Source organism: Protopterus annectens, chromosome 8.part0, assembly GCF_019279795.1.
Source record: "Protopterus annectens isolate FY-2018-M chromosome 8.part0, PAN1.0, whole genome shotgun sequence".
Classification (NCBI taxonomy): Eukaryota; Metazoa; Chordata; order Ceratodontiformes; family Protopteridae; genus Protopterus; species Protopterus annectens.
The window spans coordinates 1,885,361,678-1,885,382,170 of NC_056741.1; the positions used below are offsets into that span (position 1 = coordinate 1,885,361,678).

General features: G+C 38.8%; 1 protein-coding gene across 6 annotated transcripts in view; it reads left to right on the forward strand.

Annotated features, from left to right (window-relative positions):
* The window catches only part of TPPP3 (tubulin polymerization promoting protein family member 3), a 354,310-nt gene that overhangs the window by 162,607 nt on the left and 171,210 nt on the right, over positions 1-20,493 (forward strand). For 4 of the 6 annotated variants that reach the window (XM_044081377.1, XM_044081381.1, XM_044081380.1 and 1 more), the window contains one exon: positions 13,457-13,521. The exons of the other annotated variants lie outside the window; for them this stretch is intronic. The gene's annotated coding sequence lies outside the window, so the exon portion shown is untranslated. The remainder of the gene's footprint in view (positions 1-13,456; positions 13,522-20,493) is intronic. 6 annotated transcript variants of the gene reach the window in all.

Sequence of the window (20,493 nt, forward strand, 5' to 3'; positions counted from 1 at the left end):
AAGCAAGTCAGGCTCCAAGTATTGCTGTGTACATTATATCCTATGGTTCCCTTTTTTATTTTTGCCATATAGTTTAAGGACACAACATAAGTATATTCATGAAAGCATGGCTTCATCATTCATGCTTGAAACACAAGTACTCAGCAAAGTATTTCATAGAGCTCTGGAAAGATGGATTATGTGGATTATTTTAATGAGATACAGTATGACAGTATATTCACAATACTTATTCATTCAGTCATTCATTCATTCATTCATTTATTCACATTTTACCATAGTCCTCTGAGCAGAATACTGATTTATGGTGGTTTGGGTTGGGTCAGTATCAGCGCAACTAATTATAAATGTTGCATTAAGGAATATAGTTTCTGTTGAATGTTGTGCTAAATTATTATAACTGCTAATTGAATGTGTCTTTTTTATGTGCATTTACTTCTCCAATGTATTTTTTCACCTAGGCTATTTCTGGCCAGCATTTTGTGTTATCACTTCTGCCTTAAATTTTTCACCCACTTGTTCTATCACAGTCAAAACTTACTCTCTTACATTGGGACTGACACCACTGTTTGTATAGAAATGTGGTGGCACATAAGTCCACAGTGCCCAAGCTGCAGGAAGCTGCAGGAGTCAATGGGTTTGTTTAATTAAGTCATGTGCTTCCTGCATCAGGACTGACATTGCTATTGGTGCAACATTGTGGTGGCACATGATTTCTCAGTGCCCAAACAGCAAACCAGAGTGGAGGGGTTTGCATGAATAAATTGCCTGTTCCCTCCACTAGGACTATACCACCCTTACTGGTGCTCCATTGTGGAAGCTCATGAGTATCAGGTGCCCAAAAGCTCTCTTGACAGTGGTGAGAATCAAACCCTGCACCTTGTGCTTGAAAGGAATACACCTTAACCACTGTACCATTGGCCTTTCAGGTGAAAGAAAAGGTGAGGTGAGAAGTCCATCTGATTGTCACCTTTTACTTGCAATGGACCTGTTATCCCTACTGGTGCAATACTATGGAGATGCAGATGTCTCACTATGGAGACGCAGATGTCTCCAGTACCCAGACAGGAACCTGCTTCCTCCACTGGGCCAGGCACCCCTACTGGTGGTGTTGTGGTCACACTAGTCCTCTATGCCAAGACAGGAAGCTGCAGAGAAGGAGTGTGTCTGATTAAGTCACCTTCTCCTTGCACCAGACCTGGTTTCCCTACTGGTGTAACACTGTGAAGGCATAGATGTCCCTGGTGTCCAAGCCAGAAAAAAAGCAGGAGAATGGGTTATCTCACTAAGTCAACTGCTTCTGCATTCAGTCCTCAGTGCCCAGCCAGAAAGTCTGGGGGAAGGGTGTGTCCAATTAACACCCATAACATGCAATCATGTATTACTAAAACAATTAAATTTTAAATGGCTGTTTAATATCAGGTCAGTGCATAAATATTTATTACTGAAAAGTGTAAACACTAATGTATGACTCATATGCAAAACAGAAAAATTAAAATTCATTGTTAAAGCAGTAAATAATTTTATGGTGGTGGAGGGGCTTTGTCTTTTGTCCTCACTGTATGTCCCACCCTCTGATGCGGTAGGGGGTTTGCTCCCACAGTTCTGCTCCTTTGTTAACTTCAAGAACACTTTACCTTTGAGTTGTGGAAATCTCTGAGCCAGCACAATCTTAGAATCCGTGTATATAGTCAGTGGACTCTTAAATTAGGGTTTGCAGTCCTGACTGCTGAATACTTGTATTTCAGTCATTTCATGGCTCACTATTTAAGCATATAATGGAAATATCTGTTCAACAACAAGTATTTCCAGCACTGGATATGTAGAATGAACAAACTACTTTAGCGGTAATATAGCACAAGTGGGTACACAGATTTGAAATTTATAAGGTGAAAGTTAATATTCCAGGAGATTCATTAAGAGCCAGGATATTTTATTTTATTGAATTGAACTGACCAAATATTTTGCACCAAAAAAGAGAAAAAAACAACTCAGTTTAACATGTATTACTTTAGGAAAACAGTTTGAGGAAGCACATGTCCACTAGTTATGTAGCAGACTAGATTAAGGATTTTAGCTGCCATTCTGGATTCATACTCACAGTAACTGGGATCAAGGCAGAGATAATGTAAACCTGTCTGTCTGAAAAGAAATGCACTTGTGATACCATACTTGACACAGAAAGGGTGATATTCATAATCCTGGACTTTGCACTATGTATTATCCTCAAACATGAGTTATTAACACTGAATAAGGAAAAGTAAAGCCATTTTGAAATGTCCACCTACTTATGGCAAAAACATAAAATACCTAAAGATAATCATTAAGTGTAGCTGAAGTACTACATGAAAGCTATAGGCTGTGTATTACTTTGTATGTATTTGGACATTATGGACAGATGTGGCTATGATCTAAGGCAGCCTTCGGACTATGCAGATTTTATTATTAATATTTAAAAAAATAAAGGGGTTTAAAATGTTTTATATAGGGTTACCCTTATGTGAATACCATAAGAACAGACAGGGAGATAAGAAAGCTTGAAAAAGGGGAGACACAACAAAGAGGGAGACATTTTTTTTGTAAGGGAGATAGTATGGGTGGGAAATAGGTAAGTGGGTGTAGGAGAAAGGATAAGGGAAGAAGGACTGACAAGCAAGCAGGAGTCCCAGTCCACAATGCCCCAAACATTTCCACTGTGAGAATACGGTGCAGTGGAGGACCTTTATGTTGAGGGGGTAGGAACCTTTGGTGGTGTGGTAGTCAGCACCACTCAGTCTTCAACTGGCTGAATCCCTCTCTTCATGATGTGCTCCAACATGTCATCAACCAAGTCCCAAAGTCCCCGTTCAATGTGTTTTGCCAGGCTGCCATGTGCCGGGGTTCCTGCAGGACTTCTGTCACTGCTCAAATACTGCATGAATGCCCCCAGATAGGCAGAGGGTGAGTACTCCCTAACCTGGGAGGTACATGTCCAGGCCACTCCAGAGGATTTTGGATCTGTAAAAAAATGAATAGAAATGGGAGAGAAAATAATAAAGGAAAAATAATGCACAATTAAAGTATGAAAAACGGAGGAAAAAGGGAGGGAGAGATGAAAGAGAAAATGCACACAATAAATTCATATATCATGTTATATTGCATTCATTTTCTTACTTTAATACATTTTTATTTTTATAATTCTTTACTGAAGTAAAACAGAAAGTACGGGAAGTGCTTATGTAGACTTTGGATGAAATGTTATGGGAAGTGCTTATGCAGACTTTGGATGAAATGTTATGGGAAGTGCTTATGCAGACTTTGGATGAAATGTTATGGGAAGTGCTTATGCAGACTTTGGATGAAATGTTATGGGAAGTGCTTATGCAGACTTTCCAGTATAGTGTTTGTCATCAAGTTCTGGTGGGGCTTACAGGTTGCAGTATTGCACTGAAAACACCCTTTATAAATACTTAACTTATAAAATCAGTTAAAACCGGAACACTGCTGTTTATATATTGACATAGCCAGCTGGTTCAGCCTACATTTCTGTAGGTCGTTGTACCAGTGTAGGCACTTTTGGCTGGAGTGAGTGATTCCTGTCAGGGATGACACATGCTCACCCAGCTCCTGGCAGATGTCAATCTTTTCTCACTCATTTCCTCTCATGCACACCTGGATCCTGTCCAGATATGACTCCCATTGTCAGGGTCCCCTTGCCTGACTAGCTTGCAGAGTGGCGTCATGCCTTTGCATGTGCTGCCATCTTTTTAAGTGTTAGAACCAGAATGAAAAAAAGTATGAGCAGGGCTGTGGTTCACAGATTTAGAACCACTTCCTCTGGGGTGTGACATCACCTTAACCAAACCAAATTAACCATCAGGGGCATTAGAGCAGGCACTGTCATTATTGGCAAGTTTGGTTTAACAAATGGCCTTTTAATCAATTTAATTGTGTTAATTGACTGTATTAGGCAATTATTTAGTTGACTGGTGATGATGTCATTTTTAATGTGTATATAAGGTATTTCCTTTACCACTATTAATTTGTGTTCTGATGAAGTCGGATTAAAGACGAAACCTAGGTCAAAATTCGTGATTCCTTGCATTGATTTTCTGGTTGCTTCCTGTAGTTCAGCTGTTGGTTCACATTAATTCTGTCTTGGTTCAGTGTGCTGATAGTATGGAGAGAGGTGGTGTCGGACCAGACATTTTGGGCTTATTGGAAGCTATCAACCAGAAATTACTTGAGCATTCTAAGCAGATTCAAACTTTGGTTGAAGGTCAGCAGAAGGAGAAAAATGCCAATAATGTGTGTTCCAATACAAAAAGAAAAAGGGAATTTGTCCCGGTGGTTGGAGAGGGTCGTAGCTCTTCTGAGGTGAATACTGGAGTGAGGTCTACGAATCCTTTAGCTTTGAGAAATTCAGAAGGTACTAGTCCTGGAATTGAATTTGATGCTAACAAGTGGAAAACCAACACATTTAATTTTCAAAGAAATGTGGGAAGGGCTAGTGTTGAAAGAAATGCTGAGAGAAATGATTTTAAGACCATGGCACAACAGTTAAATGACTTTGAAAAAAAGTTATTCATTTTCAAGAAGCTGCAAATAGAAAATGAATATCTGCAGAAAAATATTGATTGTGGCTTTGTACCCAAAGGTTTGCGAGCATGGAAGTATCCCAATGGGATTGATAATAACAAGCACATGCTGGAAGAGGTACATAATTTATACAACAAAATGGGGCTTGAGCTTTTAGTTATTATTATAAAATACAATGATCAAAAAATAGCCTCACTGTTGTGTGATCTTGAAATAATGAATGAGACTATTACTGCAGATTTGAATTTCGATCATTATTTGACTAACTACAATAATTTGTTAGTAGAAATAAATAATCAATGTGAGACTATTTTTACAAGGAAAGCCAAAAAAATAGAAAGGGACAGCAATGAGTATAGGCGTAACATAGCATACCCCATGTCTGAAGGTAATTGCTATGGCAAGGTCCCTTTAAGCAAAAAACATTTTAACAGAGACCAGGAGGTGGCGCCCGAAGATGAAAATTTAAATGAGGAGCATGTGAGGGATGAATTCCCTTTAGAAGTGGAACCAAGAAGGTCGGAGAGGATTCGAGGGCGGAACCAGCAACATGAGCAGAACAGGTTCATCGACTACAACAGACAAGGGGCAAAGCCAAAGTTTCCAGCCAATGTAAGCAGCAGGGGCAATCGAGTCCGTTAAAAAGTGCAAGTATCGGGTGTGCATTCAAAGGAACAGGTGAGCCCTTACAATTTGAACAATTTGAACAGCTTCCTTTTTCTTTACACAGAGCCGGCTATTTTGGCTATTATAAGGCGGGTGATTCTATCGAACCTGCTGAGTTAAAGATAAGCAGATATTTAACTGAGCCGAACGTAGCAGGCTCATTGAGTAACTCTACCAATTCTAACAGCAATGATACATGTGAATTGTCGCCAGGTGCTTATGCTTGGGCACTATGTGTTAGGGAAGGCAACGAATTAAGAGCACACAGTAAAGACAATGGGCGATTGTTCGGTGGTGATACGCAGCCAACTACTAGTGTTGACATTGGTTTTGTTGAATATGTGGCAGCGCCAACTGAGAACATCTCTTTGTCGGCTTGTGAGTCTGGAGAGGCGTTCGCGCCTATAAATGCTGCTAATTTAAATGTTAACTGCGCTAGGGGGATTGCCGCCTCTGATTTTTGTTCAACACGTACGGATAAAATATGTGAACACTTGGTTTGTTGTGAAACTGACTCGAATTTTGGACAATTAAATCATGAGCAAAGCCATCTTTTTGGTTAATGTAGAACTTACTAATGATGGCAAAAATGTTTGTATTTGTAAATCTTGTACACAATGCTCGCAAAATAAGGTTGTTAGTACTAATAACGTAAGGGCAAATGGGGATGACTTTGCTGATTTGTTTGGCATTAATTTCAATTTATATGTTGATGGTACGGAAGCAGGTACGATGGGGCGAGCATATTCGGATTGTAGGCCATTAAATGCTAATTGCAATGGTAGAATTAGAAGTGGGTCAACTGTGGAGAATGCCGCTAGTGCATTTATGTTTGATAAGGAAAGTTTAGCGGATTCGAGCTCGATTACAGTGAATGTTGGTCAGAGAGATATTGAACAAACTTGTGGTGAAATACAGCAACATTTGGGAACTATGGGTACTTACTCTGATATAACCCACACAACTGATGATATACTATTGGATACTGAGTTTGATTGTGCTTCCTTGAGTAACATTAGCTTACACACTTTCCCAACATTTTTTGGGGAAGTCAGTGAACATTTAAATATTATTGGTGAAGGTGAAAATGGGCAAGAAAATGACACAGTATTACAAAACAGTTTAGTTAGTTATAATTCAGCTTGTGGAATTGAAGACCTGATGCAAGTTTTGGGAGAAAATCCCGTATCAACAGTACAATATGGACCTAGCAGCCCTGTCATTATAGTCAATAGTCATGATGACTTCAAAATATATAATTATTCTACTAAGGCCATTGGAAAACAGCATGCGGATTTACTGGCAAAGGGTTTAACTTTTGTCCCATTAGCTCGGGGGGGGTCTAACTAACACTCTGGTTGATTTAAAAATGTTAGTAAGGAAAATGAACCTGAGATTGTTATTTGACGGAGTTGAGGGAAATTCAGAGGGATTGTCCCTGAAAAAAACAAGCAAGTATATGCCCCCGGTCAATAGTGTCACCAATGCATATGAAAGAATATGTGAGTGGGACATTAGGGAGCACTTTAGATTGGCAGCAAACTCACATTCAAGAAAAGTTTTTAACTTTAATGACAACTTGACCACTGAGGAACATAAATTGTTGGATTGTTTGATAAATGACTCTTCAATAAGAATAATGAAGCCCGATAAAGGGAATGGTTTGGTGCTGATTGATAGGGTGGATTATGTAAACAGTATTAAGTTACTATTAGCTATGGACACATACGAGCAAGTCAGTCTTAATGAGGTAAACATGGCCTATAGGAAGGTTAATTTGTACATTGAGGACTTACTTTGGCAGGGGCATATTAATGAGGATGTGTTCAGGTATTTGGTTAATGATTACCCAGTGGTGAGTGGGATATTTGGAGTACCCAATATCCATAAGGGTTTGAATAATTTGGCTTTTAGGCCAATAGCTGACGGGAAACGTAGTAAGACCTGTTTCATAAGTAAATGTTTGGATTTTGAGCTACAAAAAGGTTTAAAGGTATTCAATTATATCTCAAAGGATTCTTGGTCTTTTTTGGAGAGATTAAATGGTGTCAAACTCACAAATGATACTATCATGGCAACGGTAGACGTTGTAAATTTGTTTTCAGTGATCCCTACAATAAGAGGATTAGAATGGTTGGAGATGCAATTATTGAAAACTGGTTTATTTGATCAAGATAGAATTAATTTGATGGTGGGTTTAATGGAAATAGTTTTAACAAACAATTTCATTTGTTTTGATGGGGCCTATTGTAAGCAGACAACTGGTGTAGCGATGGGGGCGGCGTGTGCCCCAGCATATGCCAATTATGTAATGGCATTTTGGGAGCAGGAATTTCTTTTTACTAGTAGATTTATGACTCATATAAGCTTTTACACCCGTTTCCTGGATGACTTGTTCATCATTTGGGAAGGCGGGAGTGATAAGTTTAGAGAATTCATTGAATTTATCAATGAATCTGTGGATTTTCTCAAATTCACCTACAATATGAGTAAGGTAGAAATTGATTACTTGGATGTGCACTTGGCCTTGAATCCAGTTGATTTAATTTTGGTATCCACTATACATAGAAAAACCACATTCTCCAACTCATATTTGAGTTACACAAGTTGTCACCCTGACCATCAGAAAAAGGCAATAGTTAAAGGGCAGATGGTCAGGGCAGCGAGAATGACAAGTATAGAGGATGATTTTAACAATGAGCTTGAATTCATCAAGTCAATGTTTATTAGGCGTGGGTATCCAGTAGCATTGTGTGAATGCGTAGCTGATGAAGTTAAACTCAAAAGGGCCAAAGGTGTCTATTGGGCCCTATTGTATGGTAAACAGGGTATTAGGCACGAGCATGTTGGGGGTAACACTGTACCCATGCGTGAAATCAGACTCAGAAATGATGGGAATGATAAACGGAGTGGTTGCGACCAGGCATTATATTTTATCACCACTTTTTCATTTGATGCCCCTTATGTTGTCGACATTATTGTCAACAATTGGAAAATCTTAAAAATAGATCATATAGTTAGTGGGAAGTTAGGGGGACCACCAAAATGTGTTTATAGGAAAGGCATTTCCTTTAAGCAATTATTGGAGAAGAGTGGCACCACACAAACCATAACTGGTAGGAACAAAGGGAATTTCAAGTGTGGTAGATGTAGTGTGTGTCACTTGATCAACGTTACGGGTGCTCTATTTAAGGTATCTGGAATAACTGTTAGAATTGGAGCCCATTTTGATTGTCACACTATAAACGTTGTTTATGTGGTGACTTGCACACAATGTCCAGCTTTTTATATAGGAAAGACCTGCAGGGCATTAAGAGACCGTATTATTGAACATCAGTCAGATATAAGGTTAAAGAAAAAGACTAATGCCCTGTATAGACACATTGATAGCAATAGTGGGCATCAATTCAAGTTTTGTGTATTACAGCAAATTATAGTGGATAAATTAGAAAGGAAATTTGACGTGCATTTAGATATAGCTGAGACGAAATGGCAGTTGTTATTTAATGCACAAGAATTTCCTGGAATTAATGATTGTATTTCGATAATGCCCATTTTAAAATTAAAAAACATATTGGGGTGATTTAGTATGCATTTTTATCACACTATATTACTGAAATGTTCTGTTTTTTGTTTTTTGTGCAAGTAGGGATATTTAAAAATAATGTGGAATTTTATGTTTGTAATGTATCAAATTCAGTTTGACAAGGTTAAATTATGTACAAACATTTTATTCAATTTATTTTATTTTTAAAGTAGAATAGGGTTTTTCTATTCTTTTCTTTTCTGGTGTATGCTGGCCTTTTAATCAATTTAATTGTGTTAATTGACTGTATTAGGCAATTATTTAGTTGATTGGTGATGATGTCATTTTTAATGTGTATATAAGGTATTTCCTTTACCACTATTAATTTGTGTTCTGATGAAGTCGGATTAAAGACGAAACCTAGGTCAAAATTCGTGATTCCTTGCATTGATTTTCTGGTTGCTTCCTGTAGTTCAGCTGTTGGTTCACATTAATTCTGTCTATATATTGACATAGCCAGCTGGTTCAGCCTACATTTCTGTAGGTCGTTGTACCAGTGTAGGCACTTTTGGCTGGAGTGAGTGATTCCTGTCAGGGATGACACATGCTGACCCAGCTCCTGGCAGATGTCAATCTTTTCTCACTCACTTCCTCTCATGCACACCTGGATCCTGTCCAGATATGACTCCCATTGTCAGGGTCCCCTTGCCTGACTAGCTTGCAGAGTGGCGTCATGCCTTTACATGTGCTGCCATCTTTTTAAGTGTTAGAACCAGAATGAAAAAAAGTATGAGCAGGGCTGTGGTTCACAGATTTAGAACCACTTCCTCTGGGGTGTGACATCACCTTAACCAAACCAAATTAACCATCAGGGGCATTAGAGCAGGCACTGTCATTATTGGCAAGTTTGGTTTAACCAAAAATGCTTTGTCACATAGATATTCTTTTTCATTAAATGAAAACAAAAATTACCTTTCATTTATTTGGTGGATAATAAACAGAATGCAATTAAAATTTTTGTTTGTATTACTTACAATAACTTGGCATTGCCTTAGCTACCTTTTTAAAAGTAAGTATTACAGCTGAACGTCATTAATTTTTGCAGTATTATTTTTTTGGAGGGGAGTTGCAGAAATCATATTCATATGTGAGTGATTACCAGCTTTTATTAAATGTTGAGTGGTTTAAGGTGAGAAAGTATGCCAGATGACATTAGATGGGCAGAGATTATAATGGATGACTGTGCAAACTTTCATACATGACTTCATTTTGCATTTTTCTAAATATATTCAGCTTTGAGCATATCTGAGGCTGTCTGTGTGCTCATAGGTTTATAGATTAGTACTAGGCTAATTGCCCTTGCAAGCCATTTTAAGCCTAGTCAATTATCCCCTGTGAGATTCAAACCCTGTACCTTGTGTTTGTAAGGCAGACACCTTAACCATTAGGCTACCCTCCCAACCCATGGCATGTTGGAGACTCCACCATCTTCCACAGTGCATTCACTTGAACCCAAGGCTGCATTCATGAGGAGCCAAGAGAAATTTACCTGCATAAGTGGCCATACACACTCACGTATTACTGCAATAAATAGAGATAAATGTAAAGATACCTAATTTGCATACAAAAATGCATAAACATACCTGAATTTATGTGAAATAGTTCAGCAATGGCATTTTAGCTTGTGATTACTTAAGTTAGGCAGCAAATGATTTAGTAAACTATGGACTTTTTTAAAGTAAAAAATAATAAAAATATTGCAATTTAAAATGAAACACTTCAGTATGATGTAAAATTAGTGAGTTATCTTGAAGAAATATGATTTTATTGATATGATGGGCATATTACATGGCTTTAGTGAATAGCATAAAGCTATCATTTATAAGCAGAAAATTATTGCTACAGCAGTGGAAGTGATTAGTAATCACTGAGAAAATAACTTACTTTGATATAATTGCATATGTGCTTTAATTACAAAGTACTGAATTGGTAAGGATGCGTTGTTGGCTGAACGTGTATGTATCTTGTTGATTTGTTTATAGATCCATGTTAGGTTAACTGACTTTATGGGCCATTTTAAGACTACGCAATCACTACAGGTCAGAAACAAAGCCTGCACTTTGTGTTTGTAAGGTAAACACCTTAACCATTATGCCAACCTACTTGGAAATTTCTGAGTGTCAGTAAAAAATAAACAAGGAGAGTATTATGGATACATGAAAAGGGTCGGGGTAGGAAGAGGATGAATCTGTTAACAAAGTGATTGCTTTACTGTCCTGAATATATTTATGATACTGCAGACATTAGTATAGCACAACTTTACTTGTCTGGACTGAGATTTTGCATGTGTGTATATAATTATTGGGTTTATGCTTCCTAACTTTTTAAAGAAGGATGACAGGCACATATGGTCATTGTTGTGTAGCTTAATTGATGATCAAATCAACATTTTTTTATGCATCACTGTGGCCTTTTTTCATGTGCAGTAGTGATAGAAAACAACGTATCAAGACAGAGCAAGGACAGTTTCAGCCATGGGGAAAATCACATCCTCATGGGCATCCCTTAAGACATATAGGAAACATATTTTGGGTTTAGGGGACCCAAACAAGCTCTGGACAAAAACCTAGAATCAAGTTATCATGGACATCAATGCAGTGGGTGACAGAAACCACACATTAACATAGTTCAAGAAGAGGGCAAATTATATGTCAGGATGTGCTAGAAGTAAGATGAAGCAGAATGCAATTTCCTGTATTGGTACTGGGGGGAGGGGCTTCCAACAATTATCCCTTGAACACCAGATGAGGAATACTTCTCCATCCATGGGAATGACTAAGACACAGAAAATGATGGTACTGGAATAATTAGAGGTGGTGTGGACACTGGCTAGTATCAATGTCTGTAGCAGCAGCACTCATCTTCTCAAGAAGGTTGGTTTAAAAACAGTAACATATATTTATATAGAGAATTTAATGTTGACATGGAATGATTAGATTAAACAATTACTATTAATAGGAGAACCTTTACAGAATGATAATGAAGGCAGTGTACATGGTAAGTGTCCCACACACCTCCTTAATAAGCATACAGTACTGTATACTGTTTCTTTATTAGTAATATTTTCAAATCATTTTACATGGTCAGCAACATAAACAAACAGTTCACCTTTACCAATACATTTGTATGATAGGAGCAGCAGAATGGCTGTTGCAGATGATGATGATGATGACACAGTTATATTTATGAGGCAGCCTGAGGAAAGTAGCATGTAGTCCCCACGTTTAATGGCAGGATCTCACACCTCACATGTTAGTAACTCTGCAGGATGTGACAGTGCATCACAAAGTCAAGCACATGCTGACAGTACACTTGTGCTTGTACAAGAGGAAAACCCATTCATCTCAACTTCTGTATCTCTAACCCCAGATGAACACTATCAGGATGATGGCAGACATTCTGAGGAAGCAGTGTCCACAGTGACACATCCATAAATGGAGACAGGCACAGGGCTTTGTTACAGCTACCCTAGGAAGCATGTAAAACATTGGTTACCCAGCAGTAAATATACCATTTCATTGTTAGGGCTCATAGCACTGCCACAGACAGTCAGCTGAAAATGGTCAGTCTTCCAAGGTATGCGTGAAGATTTCCAACAATGCTTGAAATGGTACAGATTAGAGATAATGCCATAATCACACTGATGCATATTATGGTGGCACACCATGTATCTGTGTAATACACTAGTTAGCACTTACCAGACTCAAGCAATCTTGGAAAAGGAGGACAGGGTACTATCTAGACACTCGGGGCAGATCAGATTGGACTACAAGAATTCTCAAGAAAGTACTTTAATTAGTCTGAGAGGGGAAAAAGCACATCAGATTTCATGCATGCTACGTCTGTGTTCATCTACACCAAACAGAACCTCTCAGTCATGGTCCTGATCATGTTTCTGCAGCATTGACACATCAGTGTCTGCAGGATCACCAGCATTAAGAAAGTCACAAATTTGTACCAACTCATCATCTAGCTCTCATGACAGCCATACCTCTCAACAGTACTGAATTTCTTGGAATTTCTCAGTTTTGAGGCTAAAGTAATGGGGTGCCACGAATTTCTGAGTGGCCCCTTAAAATCACAATTTTTTTCTTTATTTACAATTTTTAATTAATGCCGACATCATTGCGGATCGCCAGCATATCCTGCAGCGTTATGAATGTGCAAGAGCATGCGTGATGACGTCAGCCTCATGAGTCAGTGTCTGACCCCTGCCTGCCTGTCAGAGAGTTTTAAAAAACAAAAAAGTTGTTTATGGCCGCAGGCCCACCCACAACTTACTGCAGGCAATGAAAGAGGACTTCACTTGAAAATGGACATGGCCCACATATAAACATACTTGTAAACATTCATTTATTTTGCAATGTCCCTCAAATGGACATGGTCCACATATAAACATACTTGTAAACATTCATTTATTTTGCAATGTCCCTCACTGAAATATTCAGTTAAAGTAAGTAGACTTGCACTTTGTGTACCAGTCTAACTTAACCACATTTAGTTGTTCCCTGTTCTGAGTTTGCTTATGAATTGGCACTGGATATACTTGTAAATGTTATGTACATCTCCTTGATATAGACCATTTACGTTTGCTTATTTTATTTTTTCTTTAATTTCTGGCAACCTGAGGCATGTATGCAGCACCAAACCCACCTGCTTTCAAGTGCTGCTAACGTTACTGTGAGGAACAAAAGGTACAGTGAATTTCTACCATTACTTTGCAATAATGCAGCAATATTGAATGGTTTATAACGTAGCAAACCTTTTATAGTCTTGGTGTCAACTTGTATGTATTTCTTTTATTCATAGAACGACTTGACGTAATCACTTCAAAAACAGTTTGGGCATTTGTGAATATGTTTAAGTCAAAATACTATTTGTTGTCACAAAGCTTAAATCAGAGAATTGAGGTATTTCACAAATGCAACTACCCAAAGATGTTTCATTCTGGGATTACAGTTGTACCGATGTGTTTGCCTGTCTCCCCACCCACCCGAAATACTGAAATGAAACCACACAAAACAGCTTTATTTCCTTTAGATTGTATCCTAGTTTTTCTCCCTGAACTACATAGAAGACATCTGTAGTTGTCAAGATCTAGTATTCAGTCATAATTTTTAAGCTGAAGACTATTAGTCATATATAGCCATTATTATTAACTTAAATGTGGGATGAGCAGAGGATATAAGGTTAACTGCTCACTTCTTCCGAACTTGATGCCCTGTATTGCTGGGGGGGAGGGGGTGCACTGTTCTTTTCTTTGACTGTGCAGTAGCTCTTTTGTTTGCCTGTGCAGTTTTTGGGCATTGTTTCTGATTGCGTCATTTATGTATGTTATCTTATTACTTGCAGATTTTTTTCTTTTGAGCTTTTGTGTGTTGCACTTGTGCAGACCAGACATCTAGGGAATCTTTTAAGCTTTTGGCTAGGTGCTTTGATTTTTGTTGTGTTGATAGACTGTCAGTGAACTTTCCCATTTATTTTCTTTCCCAAAGATTGCACTTCTTTTCATCTTTTAGTTCTGTGGTTGATGGTCTCTGTTTTTGTTTGCTGACTGGAAGGTCTAACTGGGCAGAGTCCTTTTACTGTAGTGAGAGGTATGGCCTCAAAATTTGGTATCGTTGTGTTAAATATAAATAAAAAAACAGTATGATACCATACATTTTGTATGCCTGTCTACACCCATAACAGCTGTCATGATTTAGTATCCAAATTCACATTATATGACAAGAGATGCATCAATGTGTTATTATATTCAACGCCCTATACATGTTTGTGAACGTTGGCTAATTATCTGCTTGCAAACTGGCAAATAAATAATCGGTGATCTGCTGCAATTCCCTTGCAGCCTGTTTTCCACCATCAAGGACAAGAATGATGGCACCATATAGTTCTCAATCAAAGCTCTTCTAATTTACTGTTAAGTTCATCGCCTGCCACAATATAAATCTAAGCAATGAGTACAATTTGGATGTCCACTTGCTTATTTTAGGAAGTTGGAACCCCTTAGTTCGATCAGAATATGTGATGCTTTCCTCTCTTATGTTTTTAGTTACATTCACTCTAAAATATATTTTGATTTCATACGGACCATTTAAAATGACTTCTTATAAAGAAAGCATACATACATGGCACTGATAACTCCATCAGTGGTTAACCGAAATTCACAAAACTGCACATGTACGTGGCATTACCCTATAGCAGGCCAAATTAAATTAAATATATGTTAGTTCCCCTTTAATGAAAGAGTGCAATGCTATAATCTCCATTCATAGAGAGGATTTGGAGGTGACAGGGTCAACCCTGTATCAGTGTAGTGCCAGATTTTGGTTCAGCATAGTAACAGAGTTACTGTATTTTTTTTCTCCCAGCTTAGCATTAAGCTTTCTGTTCAGCTGGAATCTACTCTGATGGGACAGACTAAACCTTCTCAAGCAGGAGAATGGTAATCAGTATACTTGGTTTGGAACACTGTAACCCTGGATATAAGATAACATCTAAGGTTCATGACACTCTGTTCAGCATCAGCCTAACCTGGGAGTCATCAGATGTCAGCCCACAATAACATGGCAACCAAAGAAAGGATACAAACTTACCTCTTGGTAAGACAGAGTATTATTTCCTGCAGGTTGCCATTTGGACTTGATTTGTATTTTGCCATATCTTTGCACAATTCTTCGCAGCTTATTTAATATGGTCCAGTTTTTCCTGCAAAGCCTGGATTTCTTAACATTTCAACATCTGAAAAAATGTAGGCACATAACACCTTAACATGTACTTTTATCTTTTCCCATTATTTTCTTCAGCTTGTCTGGTATTATAGAGGCTGATGCTGCCTTTGGGGGTGATTTTTGCATCATGCATACATATCTATTTTAAACTAAGTTTTAAGTGAAAGAAACAGGCTGCACTTTTTCTGTATGTGGACCACAGGTGCAATGTTAATATTTTGTGGGTAGCTGTGGATGGTGCTTTGTCGGTACGAGTGCCACATCTGCCTTTATTAGAACTCTTGGAGTGCAGCTGCTGTCTGTGAAATTATCTGTGTTTCTCAGGGCTTGCAATTTATAACCAGAGTGAAAAGAAGGGCAAAGACATATGCATACAAAGTACAGTGTGTAGCTTACCTTCACCACAGGTACTGCTTTGTTGGTCTGTCTGTCACCTGTTTATGCCTACTTTGGGGTATAAGCATAAAAAGCTAGATGAGGGGTCTGTAGATTTGCAAATACTCAGTCAGGCAAAGGGGGTCAGGAACTAGAGTCAAAGGAAATCCACCAGGGATAATATTCTAGGTACTGGCAGGACTTCAGGTGCTTCATTCTGCCAGGGTGGTGGTGGTGTTCTATACTCATAATTACTTGAAGTGTTCTGAGATCAGTGTAAATATTGGAAATGGGTACAGGTGGAGGGACCCAGCTATCAGCCCCTTATGTTATGAGTCAGGGACAAAGTAATAGATAATCCTGATGATGGTCCCAAACTAGGGATACTTCTTTAAAAAATATTGACATTGTTCATTTAGAAACCTGATAATAGAATCTCTGTTAATGTGCACTGTCTGATTAATAAAATAACTGTTATGGTAACGCAGGTTACTTATTACTGTTTTTCACTGTTTTTCTCATCACACATTATTGTGGGCCAAGGAACACAGAACAACAGTCTAGGCCAACTTCTGCAAGTTTTTTTTTTAAACTGAAGACTTTTGAGTTCGGCATTTGTCCCTAGTTCTGGAGGTAAAGGGGTGAGAGCTATTGCTTAAAAGTGTATGCTACAATGCTCCCCTGATGCTTTTTCAGCTGCATAGTTTGCAAGCAATGAATGGATGCCACCATGCCAGAAATTAGATGTTCATACCTTACTGTGCAAAAAATGCATGTTGATGATATCTCATAATTAAATTGGAGTGTGTGGGGTTACATAATTATGTATGCAAATGTTATGTAAATTAGCATCCTGATTTTTGGCCAGTTGTACCTACTTTTCATGGGCCTTTGTCCAGATTTGTGATGTTTCTAGGTTGAGAGGTATGCTCTGCATCAAGCATAATTTCCCTTAAGAGCACACAGGGAACACAGTCAGCCCAGGATCTGGATTTCTTTATATCTGTCTCCCCCAAGGCCCCATTAAGGCTTCCCACTAGCACAGCTATAGGGTTAAGTCCTCAGCTGAGTGTCCAAGCCAAGTCCTCCAGCACCCTCTCTGTGAAACCAGAGCTTCATGTCCCTGCTCCAAGTAACTGACACACACACACACACACACACACACACACACACACACACACACACACACACACACTGTGAGATTTGATTTTCACACACACACACACACACACACACACACACACAGACACACACACACACACACGCAGACACACATGTACACACACACACACACACACACACACACACACACACACACACACACACACACACACACACACACACACACACACACACACACACACACACACACACACACACCTGGGAAAGGCTCACACTCTGCCCCCTTATGCCCAGACTATAAGGTAGTTACACCACCACCAGACACTCCAAGGCCAGGTACTCCAAGGCTGTTACAAGGGTACACAATTAGACTAATTGAAAGTAATATTAATACAAATGGTAGTATTTTGACCAATGCAGTAAGACTTTCAGGAGTGGCTGCAGAGTCACCAAACATATGAGTACTCTCAAAGGTTAAAATATTCTCTAAAGGACCTTCCACAATGAAAAGTTTAAATGTATTTCATAATAAATAAGAAAAGAACATGAAAATACTAAATATTTATTTAGAGTGAGCACCAGAGTTTCATATCACAGGAAATATTAAAATAACACAGATGAATAGATTCACACAGTTCCAGAAAACAGTACTTAACTTATCTCACTATATTTTCCTAACTGATTTAGAGAATTACTATCCTTGGTCACTTACTAGAGCAAGGCAAGACAAAGTAGGTGAGGGATCTTTCTATGGCAGGTTCCAAGAAACAGGCTGCCCAAAAATTTCATTCTCACCTAGTATTAAACATTATTTTAGTGATGGATTCCAGAATGGCATTGTGCACATCTGGTCATCTGACTTCTGGTTCCCATGCGACCCCCTCATTGCTAGAAACCACCAGAATTTAGCACCTATGTGTCAATACTACGCATACACACACAGAACCTTGCTAAGATCTGCTGCAGCTCCTGGAAGTCATAAAACTTTAAAACAACTCCACACTTCCTACAGGAGCTAATAAATCATACTTCTTACAGACATTGCGTATTTGGCTTCATTCAAAACTAGTGAGATAACATCTTTATGGCCTAAGTCCAGTAATTTAATTTCCTACTATTTCTCATAGTTAGCTGGAGCTGACCTTAACTTCTTCTCTTCCAGTATACTCTGCTAAAACATACACATTTAAACAGCTACAATTCAGTACAGTCTGATATACATGTATATTTTGTTTCTGTCCAGCAGGGCACACTGTTGATCCATTTTAACACAAGCAGCTTTGTAAATGCATTTTTCAACACAAGCATCTGTACAAATCAGTTTGATGTACAAATAACATATAATTCTTTACAAAGTTCCAGCTAGCTGTGCTGGTATATGTTACACATCCACTTCCTTACTTCTCCTGGCATAGCTGACAATACCTCACATCATCATATGGTCCAACTGGCTATGCAAAATGATTGTGTTGTGGTCACCCCCCTCTGTGGAGGTGAAAGTCCAAATTCAAGTAATATTATCCACATATGTTCACCTTACACTGTTAAAGAAATGGATAGCTATGATTCTTTCTTATCTCCCTCCTGCATAGTCCTGTCCTGCTTTCCCTTTGTTATTCCCCCTGCTTGTTCCCCATTTCATCACTGTCCTATCTACCCATTTCACCTCAAACCAATTTTACATAAAGGTGCACATTTTGCACCAACGCAGAGCAATGGGGAATGGTGACAATGTATTTGTATGTATTTAAAAGTATTAGATATACCTGCATTCCAACCTAGTACTATCTGGCCCCAACAAGGAATGTATCAATGCATTAACACATGCTGCCATAGAGTTAGTTAAGCATCAGGTGTATTTCATAGACTCAATAAATACTGTCAGACTTTAGCAGACTGGTTCATGTTTTCTCACTGCATAGCTACATGTAAACATGTGTATCACACATATGTATGCACTTTGCTAACTGTCGCACAAACCCGCTGCTCGCCACAGTATGGAAATGTACATATTATGCTGTATTACTGCTGTTTACTGTCCATTCGTCTGTATGACATGAAATTACATACATAAAATTACAAACTGAGGGCCGTATCTAACAATATGTCACATATTTACAATACAACCATCTGTTGCCACCCCCCCCCCAAGCACTACAACGCTGGTGTCTCAGTACTTTTTCGACACATATATCAACCACAGTACAAAATGTAATATCAGATGTGTGCTATGCAGTGCACATCAATCTGGTGACATGCAGAACTGCAGCTATTGACCTTTATGCATAAAAAGATTTATTTGCAAGGCTAGGGAAGGAATCAGAATGGACAATATCCACAGGAACATAGGTGACCTTCAACACATTTGACCTTACCTATTTTTTTTTTGTCAGGGGTAGATCTTTGCTTATTGAAACTTGTTCACTTCTTGGATACTGACCCCACAGACATGGATGAGGTATGACAGGACATACTGCCTATGTTGATTTATCCAAGGCTTTTGACACTATCCCCCATTCATGCATCATAGTCAAGATCACCCATGTGGAAAATAAGCCATACAGTAGTACAGGGATAGGCAGCTGACTCACTGACATAACACACACTCTCAAAGTTGGGGACTGCACCTCCAGCAATAGCCAATTACCATTAAAATAACACAAGGATCTGTTCTGGGCCCTTAACTGTTTGAAAACTGCTTCCATAAAGTGCAGGCAATGGTAGATGGCCTATGGCTTACCATGTTTGCAGATGACTGGTAATGGGATGCAGTAATATGCATTCCCCCGATTATGGTAACATATTATGGAAGGGGCTGCCAAACACAAATTATTGATGCCAAACTCGCTGACTTCACCTTACAGCATATAGTGGCTCATTGTCCCCTTTGGTAATGAAGTTCCCCTGCTAATTAGTATATACATAGCACCCCTGTAACCTCAAGCACAGTGTTGTGAGACTTGAGAACACATGATCACAATCTACACTTTCATCACTATATATCCATAGTGGTGGCACACACATTCTGCATTGTGCACATCATACATATGGGCCTCACATCCAAGACTAGGGTGGTCATACCTCTGCTGTACTCTACCCTTATCAGACCTCCAGTTGAGTACAATGTTCCCTTCTGTCTGTACCTCACTAGACACCTGCAGCAATTGGAGAAAACACAGGACTGTGCCTGTGAGACTCCAGGGCCTCCAAACATGACTTACATGGAAAAACTGAAAGACCTGTCAGTGTACTTGGTATCATACAAGCGGCTGAAAGGTGACCTATGTCTGAGAGCTACAGACCAGTCTCAGACTTTGTCCTACTGGAAATGCTGGACATCTGCAAATCAAATGGGGCAAGAATAAATTGACTCCAACTATGATATTAGTATAATACAGATAGTATCAACACATACCAAAAACTGCTGCCACAGCCATG